General features: G+C 36.8%; 1 long non-coding RNA gene across 1 annotated transcript; it reads right to left on the bottom strand.

Moving 5' to 3' along the window:
• Positions 1–632: 632 nt before the first annotated feature.
• Positions 633–1,923, bottom strand: LOC116165639. Its single transcript, XR_004144181.1, has 3 exons — positions 1,246–1,923; positions 1,017–1,197; positions 633–965 (listed from the first exon to the last, which is right to left on the bottom strand). It is a non-coding gene; the product is annotated as an uncharacterized LOC116165639 (long non-coding RNA).
• Positions 1,924–8,737: the final 6,814 nt, after the last annotated feature.

Consider the following 8,737-nt stretch of genomic DNA (forward strand, 5'->3'; position numbering starts at 1 on the left):
GAAATATCAAACGGCGAACAGCGAACGAAGCAGAGCAGTTGCACAATTTGTAACAGATATAGAGCCGTAACGCAGACGTGTTTTGGTCACATTGTATCGCATTAGTGTATGCCGGAATAATGAGATAATTGCTTTAAGCGCACCTCGTTTACAACTAAACCAATATAATGGACCGCATGCCGCTTTAACTCCAATTAACAAAAGCAATGACGGCAGATGCGTTTTTTTTGTAACCAAAGGATACAGTGCAGTAAGCTAACGATATTGAGTTAACGTCGAAGGTTTATGAAGCAGGTTACCGCATTGTAATGTATATACTTGGAGGATAATATGAAAATCACTTTCTTATTTCAATTTAGGGTGACAAGAACATAATGGAATTTTAAAATGTAATTAAAAACGCTTTTCGGAGCTTTCGGCCATGTTATAAGGCCTGGTTTACGTAAGATACAATAATACGGTTTAGAGAACCAATCTTAAACATGAATACAAAATTGGGTGTTGTAATAAATCACCATATTGGCAAAATAAAAACGATCCAATTCCACTATTTCTTTAATTCTCGTCTAAATTCCTTTTTGCATTAAAGTACAATGCAACCTCTAATACGTGGCCACGTTTCCTTCTAACGTACCCCTATTTAAACTTCATTTAAAGGGCTAATCCCATTTAAAGTGGATATATATTATATATAATTTCCAAAAGAATGGAAAAAACCAAAATTCCTTTAGATGTAATGATTATTACTTAAGATACAAATTTGTTTGTAGTTAATTTACACCGACGATTTCTTTAAGAATATCCTCCTTTCAATAAAAAAATGTAATGCAACTTCTTAAAAAGAACCGATCATACTTTTTTATACAAATCACAAAGATTACGTTACCTTAATTAAAGTATTTTACAGAATCAGTACTTTCCCTAGGGTGTAAACGGTACGAGGCCATTCTTTCCAAAGATTCCACCTACAACTCGACAATAGAAATGGTAAAATTATATCTCAGGAGAAATATCACTTCTATGTGGTGTATCAGTCGGATTGGCGGGGAATGCACCTTCTCCCTTTGGAGTAAGTGCGGAGGATCCTGTCTGTGGTTGTTATCGTAGCATCCTGTAGGTGCTGTCTTATACTTTTTGATTCCCATGTGTTATTTTCAAGTTAAAGCCATCTTTGGTAGTGTAGTCAATAGTACAGAACTAAAAGAAAAACTTGACTACTATTTCACCGGTTTATCGACTCCTTACGTTATTTATGTCAATCTCCATCTCCATTGTAGATCGAATTAAACTGGAAAGAAAGGTAAAACCCTATTGCATTAGAAATTACAAATAATTACCGACCAAATGCAGAGCACATAATGCACGAACAGGTATTTACGATGTAAACGTGGTGCAATTTTCCAATCGCATCGGTTTTAAATAAATCTGTAAATAAATAAGTTAATATCTGTTGATGCGCTTTCTGTATTCATTCAACATTGACAAAAAGCATTAAAACACTTGAAAATGTGTTGAAAGAGTCATTACTTTCTTCCTTTAAAATGAAACTTCCTTTACTAGTGTACGCTACACGACTCATTGTTCCCGAATGCATTTAAACATCTGATTAAGAACAATTTTAATTCCTGGATCCCTTTTTTTATTTTCTCATTTAGTGGAAGCTCTCGAGCTAAAAAAACGTTGGTTTAAATGAGAAACTATAACAAAACTGTTATTATTCGAAATGGTTTACATATAAAAGTTTATTAACTAGGTTAATGGTACGCACACTTGATGTTTTATTCATTGTTTGCTTCCCTTAAACATTCCCATAAAAACTAGTATTAATCGGCCTAATAATTTATACTGTCATAACATAATAATTGTTACGGAATTTCTTTCTTTATATATCGTGAGCTTCACTTTTAGTTTTACTCATTTACAACCCTGATGTTATATTGTTGTATATTGTTGTGAGACCTAACCTACACTTCTGGGAATCCCACGATTTCCCTCTAACTAGCTCAGTTTTAATTAAAATGAAAACAAAATTTTTATCCGCATCTCAAGGTCCAGCTGGATTCTGCCACCCTACAGCATTCCAACAATGACATAAATAGGTGGCTTAACCAAATCCTTAAATTCCAATATGAAACTTTACCCCCAGATTTAATCAACTTGAAACAAAGTAAGAGACGCCGACAATTACCTCTCCTTGACTCTAATAAACAAAACCTGGATTGCAATGACTGGTTTAATTTCAAACAAAAAATTGCGTAAATTTCTGTTTTACAAATTGTTACAATTTTAAACAAATAAATGACACACACAAAAAAAAAACAAATTACTCAAACATTACAAAAAAAACAAGACAAAACAAAACACTAACTACTACTTACTTTTAAAATTAGTCCGAATAACGTATTCCGATAAAAAGAGAGGTATCCGTAAACAATCACGCAAACCAAACACTCAAACACCGACGTCTTCTCTCTTCGGGTACCCACAAATTCAAAACTTCCGTGTTTCCGCAAAATAAAACAAACAGGACGGCGACAAACTTCTTAAACTTCTCAATAATTCTTCTTAAACGGCAAACACAAAATTCTAATTAAACCTGGATCCAACTACGCAGGAAAACTTCCACAAAATTCAAAAATAACGTAACCGAAGAAGCGCCGGTTGGCTTTGTAACGACCAAAAAGCCCCGCTCTCTTCCAAAATTTTCTATTTAAGCCAAAAGCCCTTCTCCTTTCTTCAACATCCCGTCCGCCAATCACGCAAAGCGTCGATTTTTCAACTTCTTGCTAAACGGCACGTACGCCCGGCAATTCTGCGAAGAACCTTATCTCTACTTCGCGCTATACCTCGTTAACGGCAAATAAAAATTTAAAAAGAAATTTACATCGAAAAAAATTCTAGGAATAAAATAAAAACAGAACACTTCTAAGAAATTGAACCAAAACTATAACATGAAATTTACGCAATCCTGTGTCTCAAATTATTAATAACCCCCCGGTTAATTAATTGAACTAAACAAAATTGTCACATCCAGACGCTCTATAATTTCTTTCAAGTTACAACTAAAACAAAATAACACAACATTTTCCCCCTTTAAATTGAACACAAAAACACAAAATTACAATCCTCCCCTGACTATGAAAACAAAACAAAATATTGGAATTACAGGGTTTTTTTTTTCAATTTACCAAATTAAAACTTTAAAAAAAACTTCGGGACCTGCTTTAGGTATTCGGACACGATCGCCTAACACAGCTCCCTAGTCATTACTGAAACCCCGCACGGTGACGTCACCAGCTGAGCCTGAGAAATTTCATCATCCTAGTATAAAATTTAAGAACTACCACTAATTTACTAATCTTTTTCCTAAACTTTTTCCATTCTCGCTTTTCTTTTCCTCCCCCCTTTTCTAAATTAATCCAGGGCTTCTCAATAAAAAATCCCACACATAACATAAATACAAAAAAAATAACATTAAACAATCTCAACCCACCTCCTCAGAGGTCTCATCATAACGGTACAACATGTTCACATGAAATCTACCCCTAATCCTATCTGACTCCCTGAACCTCAATTCGTAACTATCCCCAAACCCCCTATTTATCACGTAAGGACCCTCGTAAGGTAACAATAATTTTGCACTAATCTGTTTCGGGCCATCAGCCAACCTCAATTTTCTTAAAATAACTAAATCTCCTATCTCAAACTTAACCTTTTTCTTGACTTTCTCATTTTGTTTTCTTACCCAATTGTCCTGTTTTTTTCTAACCTTTTCCCGTATCTTTGCTAACTGATTTTCAAATTGTTCCTCCTCATCCCCCTTAAACTCCCACGGTCTATCCGGATATACCCCAAACATAACATACACCGGAGGTTGCTCTGTCACTGTTGAAGGTGTTTCATTAATAAACCTTTCTACTTGCTTTACATAACGTCCCCAATTTTTATGAGGTTCATTAAACAAACTCATTCTCAAATACTTAATAACTTCCTGTATAAACCTCTCCGAAGGATTTCCCTGCGGATGTCTTATTGAACAAAATCCTAAATTAATCTCCCTTTCTCCTAGATACCCCCTAAATCTGTCATTATTAAAGTACGTTGCATTATCTGCTAAAATTTTTTTTGGTTTACCCACCTCCTGAATAAATTTGTCTATCAAAACTACTGTTTTCTCGGTGTTGCACGCTGACACCGCATATAATTTTGTAAAACGACTAAATAAATCTACCATCACCAAAATGTGCTTATCCCTCCCGCTTTTCACCAAATTACTCAAATAATCTATCGCTACTATTTCCAAAGGTTCTCTAGTCCGTATACTTTTTATTTCATTATAATTTACAAAATTTTTATATTTTCCCAAACAACACAAATGACATTTATTTACCATTTCTTTAACTACTGTTAAATCTCTCTTACTATAAAAATTTTCGCGCATTAATAACCAAATCTTCCTAACCCCCGCATGTCCATACGCAATATGAAAGTATGAAGACATTTCATTATAAAATTCATTCGTAACTACATACAACTCTTGTTCCCCAATTTTCTTAATTATCACCCCGGTCCGATCTATACAACACCCTTTGTACGTTTCCTTCTCGTTTATTTTCCTTCTCAAATTAATAAATTCTTCCGATGATTGATCTTCCCTTATCCTATCTACAGTAAACATTTCTTCTGTGTTCTTCATTCTATTCACCAAAATTTCTACGGTCTTCAAATCCCTTTTCTCCAAACCTTTCCTAGATAAAATATCCGCCACAACATTGTCTTTTCCTGTGATGTACTTAATTTCAAAAGTAAATTCCTGTAGTATCAAACTCCACCTATAAATGCGATTATTAGCAAATTTTGTCGACATCAGATGCGTTAACGCTCGATGGTCTGTCTCTATCGTAAATTTTTTTCCTATTAAATAAAATTTCAACTTAGTTATACAGTAAATAATAGCCAACATTTCTTTCTCCGCTATTGAATATCTAACTTCCGGTCCCCTCAATACTCTCGACAAAAAACAAATAGGCACGTCCTCTCCTTCCTGGATCTGGCTTAAAACCCCAGCTACAGCTTGATCCGATGCATCCGTCCTTAATACAAAATCCTTCGTCCAATCTGGATGAAATAATTCAATCCCGTTTAATAACGCTTTCTTTAAATTTACAAAAGCTGCTTCTTTTTCGTCGTCCCAAACAAATCTCTCCCCCTTTCGTAATAACTGCACCAACGAAAGCGATAACCCTGAAAATTCCGGTATAAATTTTCTATAATAATTCATCAGCCCGAGAAATCCCCTCAATTTCTTCAAATTATTCGGCCGTGGGAAATTTCCTATCTCTTCTAACCTACTTCTTTCTACCGTACTCCCCCTTTGATTTATCTCAAACCCCAGAAATTTCACATTTCTCGCGAAAAATTCACATTTGTCCAGATGCAACTTCATCCCGTTTTCATTTAACGTTCGCAAAATAATTTCTAAATGCTTCTTGTGCTGTTCTACTGTATTACTAAAAATAATTATGTCGTCGACATAATGTAAACAAAACGAGTCGTATTTATCTAAAATTTCTTGCATAGCCCTGACTAAAGCGGCGCAAGAACTCGCTAATCCGAAAGGTACTACTTTAAATTGGTACGTACTCCCATCAACACTAAATCCTGTAAACTTCCTTGATCCTGCTTCCAGCGGTATTAGCCAAAATGAATTCTTCAGGTCCAACTTCGTGTATAACTTATTTCGTCCTATTCTCCCAATCAATGATTCTATCCTCTGCGGTGACTCAAACTGTGGTTCAGTCCTCTTATTCAACTCCCTCGCATCCAAACACAGACGAATTGTCCCATCTTTTTTTTTTACTACTACAAGAGGATTAATTACATTTGTACTTGCACGTTCAATGATTCCTTCGCTCAACATTTTCTTAATTACTTGTTTTACCTCCTGTCGGTAATGATAAGGTACCGAATACGTTTGCGTCTTGTACATCCTTGTTTCATCTACCTGCAACCGATGTTGATACCCAGTCGCCATCCTTACTTCTTCATTTATCAATTCTTTATTTTCTTCTAATAGTTGAATGACTGCATTTTTATAATCCATATGACAGTGAACTGCCGTACTAATTTCCTTCCCCCTTTCGCTTTCTATCTTATGTAATTGACAATTTAAAATCCTATTGCTTATTATCGGCCCTTCTTCCATTAACTTAATCTCAACGTCCTCCATCTTAAATATCCCTTTTTCCAAATCAACCACCCCTTTATATTCCGACAAAATGTCCATCCCTATAATACAATCAATGCTCATCCCATTTAACACTAGAAATGACCGCTCGATCTTCCTATTCCCTACTGTGATTCCTAAAATGAATTTTCTTTTGACACACGCAAATTTTGCCTGATTAGCCGACGCTAAATTCACCCCTTTAATCCCTACCGTATACCGTTCTATTCTCCCTAACTGTTCCTTTATAAATTTCTCGGCCATTAACGACACCTCGGCACCCGTATCAATTAATGCTATTGCTGGTTTTCCTTCTACTTGGATCTTGATCCTTGGTAACTGTGTTACAATTTGCTCATCATAATTAAAATCCGTACTATGCTCCTCCAGTTCTATAAATTCTTTGGGGTGCATGTAGACATTTTGGATCATAGTACGGTTACTTAAAAATCCGCTTCAGTTCGATGGACTTCCGCCTGAACTACTTCTATCTTATTCTCCTCCTCTTTACCCCGGTTCGGTTGTAAAATTTGATTCACTTGTCGCTGCTGTGGCATTGATCTTATGTTCTCCCTCTCTCTGACCTGCTCTGTCCGCCTGTCTGCGTAATTATTTCGGTTTTCTCTTGGTTCTTTATGGTACTCCTGCTCCATTCGTCTGTAATTTACTTCTCTGTTTCCCCCGTAATTCCCACGGTAATTATTACCGCCGTAATTCCTTTCTCGTTGTTGGTACGTAGTTCTCCCTCCATTATCCGCATATTCGCCATATCTTCTATTTCCTCGGTACTGGTCTCCGTTTCCTTCTCTCGCATACTGCCTGCCTTGCTCCCGGACCTTCCGATCATAATTTCTTTCTCTTTCTTCATCCCTCGTGTCAAATCTTTTTAATATTCGCAAGAATTCGTCATAACTCTCAACATTGTCTTTTATAACTTTCTCAGCGATCTCATCCTCGAAATGCCTCGATAATCGTCGTACTAAGGTGGACTCCTGTAATCCGCTATCTAAATACTTAAATTTTGCATACTTTTCTATCAAATACTTTACCCGATTCCCGAAATTCCGATTAAATTTCCCTACATTTAACTCATCTAAAATTTTACCTTGTTCCCAATCTCCCCAGTATTGTTTACAAAATTGCTCTTTAAATGTTTCAAAATTTACCACTTTTTCATCTACTGTATCATACCACATTTGCGCCTCGTCTTTCAATACTCCCCTGATTAAATTTAATTCATCCGCCTGTGTAAATTGTCTTCCGTATACGCGTCGATTGTTTATTATCGTAGTTCCTAATAACTTCAAGAAAATCATTGGGTGCGTCTTCCCGCTGCCGTTGAATTTTTCAATCCTCTCATAATCTGCTTTCCAGCCTGAAAAATAATTAATTCCCATCTGTGCAGGCTGCTTCCGCATCTCCTGCTTTATATCCGCAATTTCTTTATCCTTTTCATCTATCCTTTGTCTCAATAGCGTCGTTTGAACTTCGCCCGCTACTTTGAGATTCTCAGCTTCGTGTCTAATTTTCCCCTCTATCCTTCGTACCTCATCTGCCGTAAAACTTTCTTCTGCATTCATACGATCCTCTAGGTCCCCTATCTTGCTATCCACCAATCTCCGTCGTGTCTCCACCCTCTCGTTTATTTCTTCCCATTTAATGCAATATACCCTCGCCTGCTCTTGCAAATCCTGTCTAACTTCATTAATTTTCTTTTCCTGCCTTCGCTCTACTGCTTCTATTTTTTCATCTACTTTGTGCAAATCTTCCTTCGTCGCTAATTCATCCATCCTTTGTTTCATCCCATCTAACTGCGCATTTACATTTGCCATCATCCCCGCCGTCTGCGAAATTATATCCGCTTTCTGCGCAGCCATTTCTGTACTCATTTCCGTTTTCATCGAATCCATTTTTGCACTCATCGCAGCCATTTCTGTACTCTGATTCTGTATTGCTTCAAAGAGTCGGGCCAGCACATCTTGTTGCATCGTGGTTACCCCCATTGTCGACACTTCTCCTCTGTCCTCCGGCACGTCAATCGAGCCGGGTATCACATCTGCGCTTACTTCGGTCGGGATCTCGATCCCACTTTCAGTCTTCTCCTCCATAATTTCTTGATTATTTTTCTCCACCCTATTCTGTAACAAAACACCCTACACCTAACTCACTACCTACCCTATCTTCAACCTGTCAATACCCCTTCAAATCAAATGCCTTCCTACTCCCCAAAATTATCGTGACGGATACCAAACAAATTTCTACCCGTGCACAACAAAATCTCACTAACTTTTTACCTCGCTTTTCACCCCTTAATGCAACAATTAATCGCGTTTTCCTGAAGCCCCACGTTTTTGGGCGCCAAATTATTGTTGTGAGACCTAACCTACACTTCTGGGAATCCCACGATTTCCCTCTAACTAGCTCAGTTGTAATTAAAATGAAAACAAAATTTTTATCCGCATCTCAAGGTCCAGCTGGATTCTGCCACCCTACAGCATTCCAACAATGACA

Source organism: Photinus pyralis, unplaced genomic scaffold, assembly GCF_008802855.1.
Source record: "Photinus pyralis isolate 1611_PpyrPB1 unplaced genomic scaffold, Ppyr1.3 Ppyr1.4_LG3a, whole genome shotgun sequence".
Taxonomy (NCBI): Eukaryota; Metazoa; Arthropoda; class Insecta; order Coleoptera; family Lampyridae; genus Photinus; species Photinus pyralis.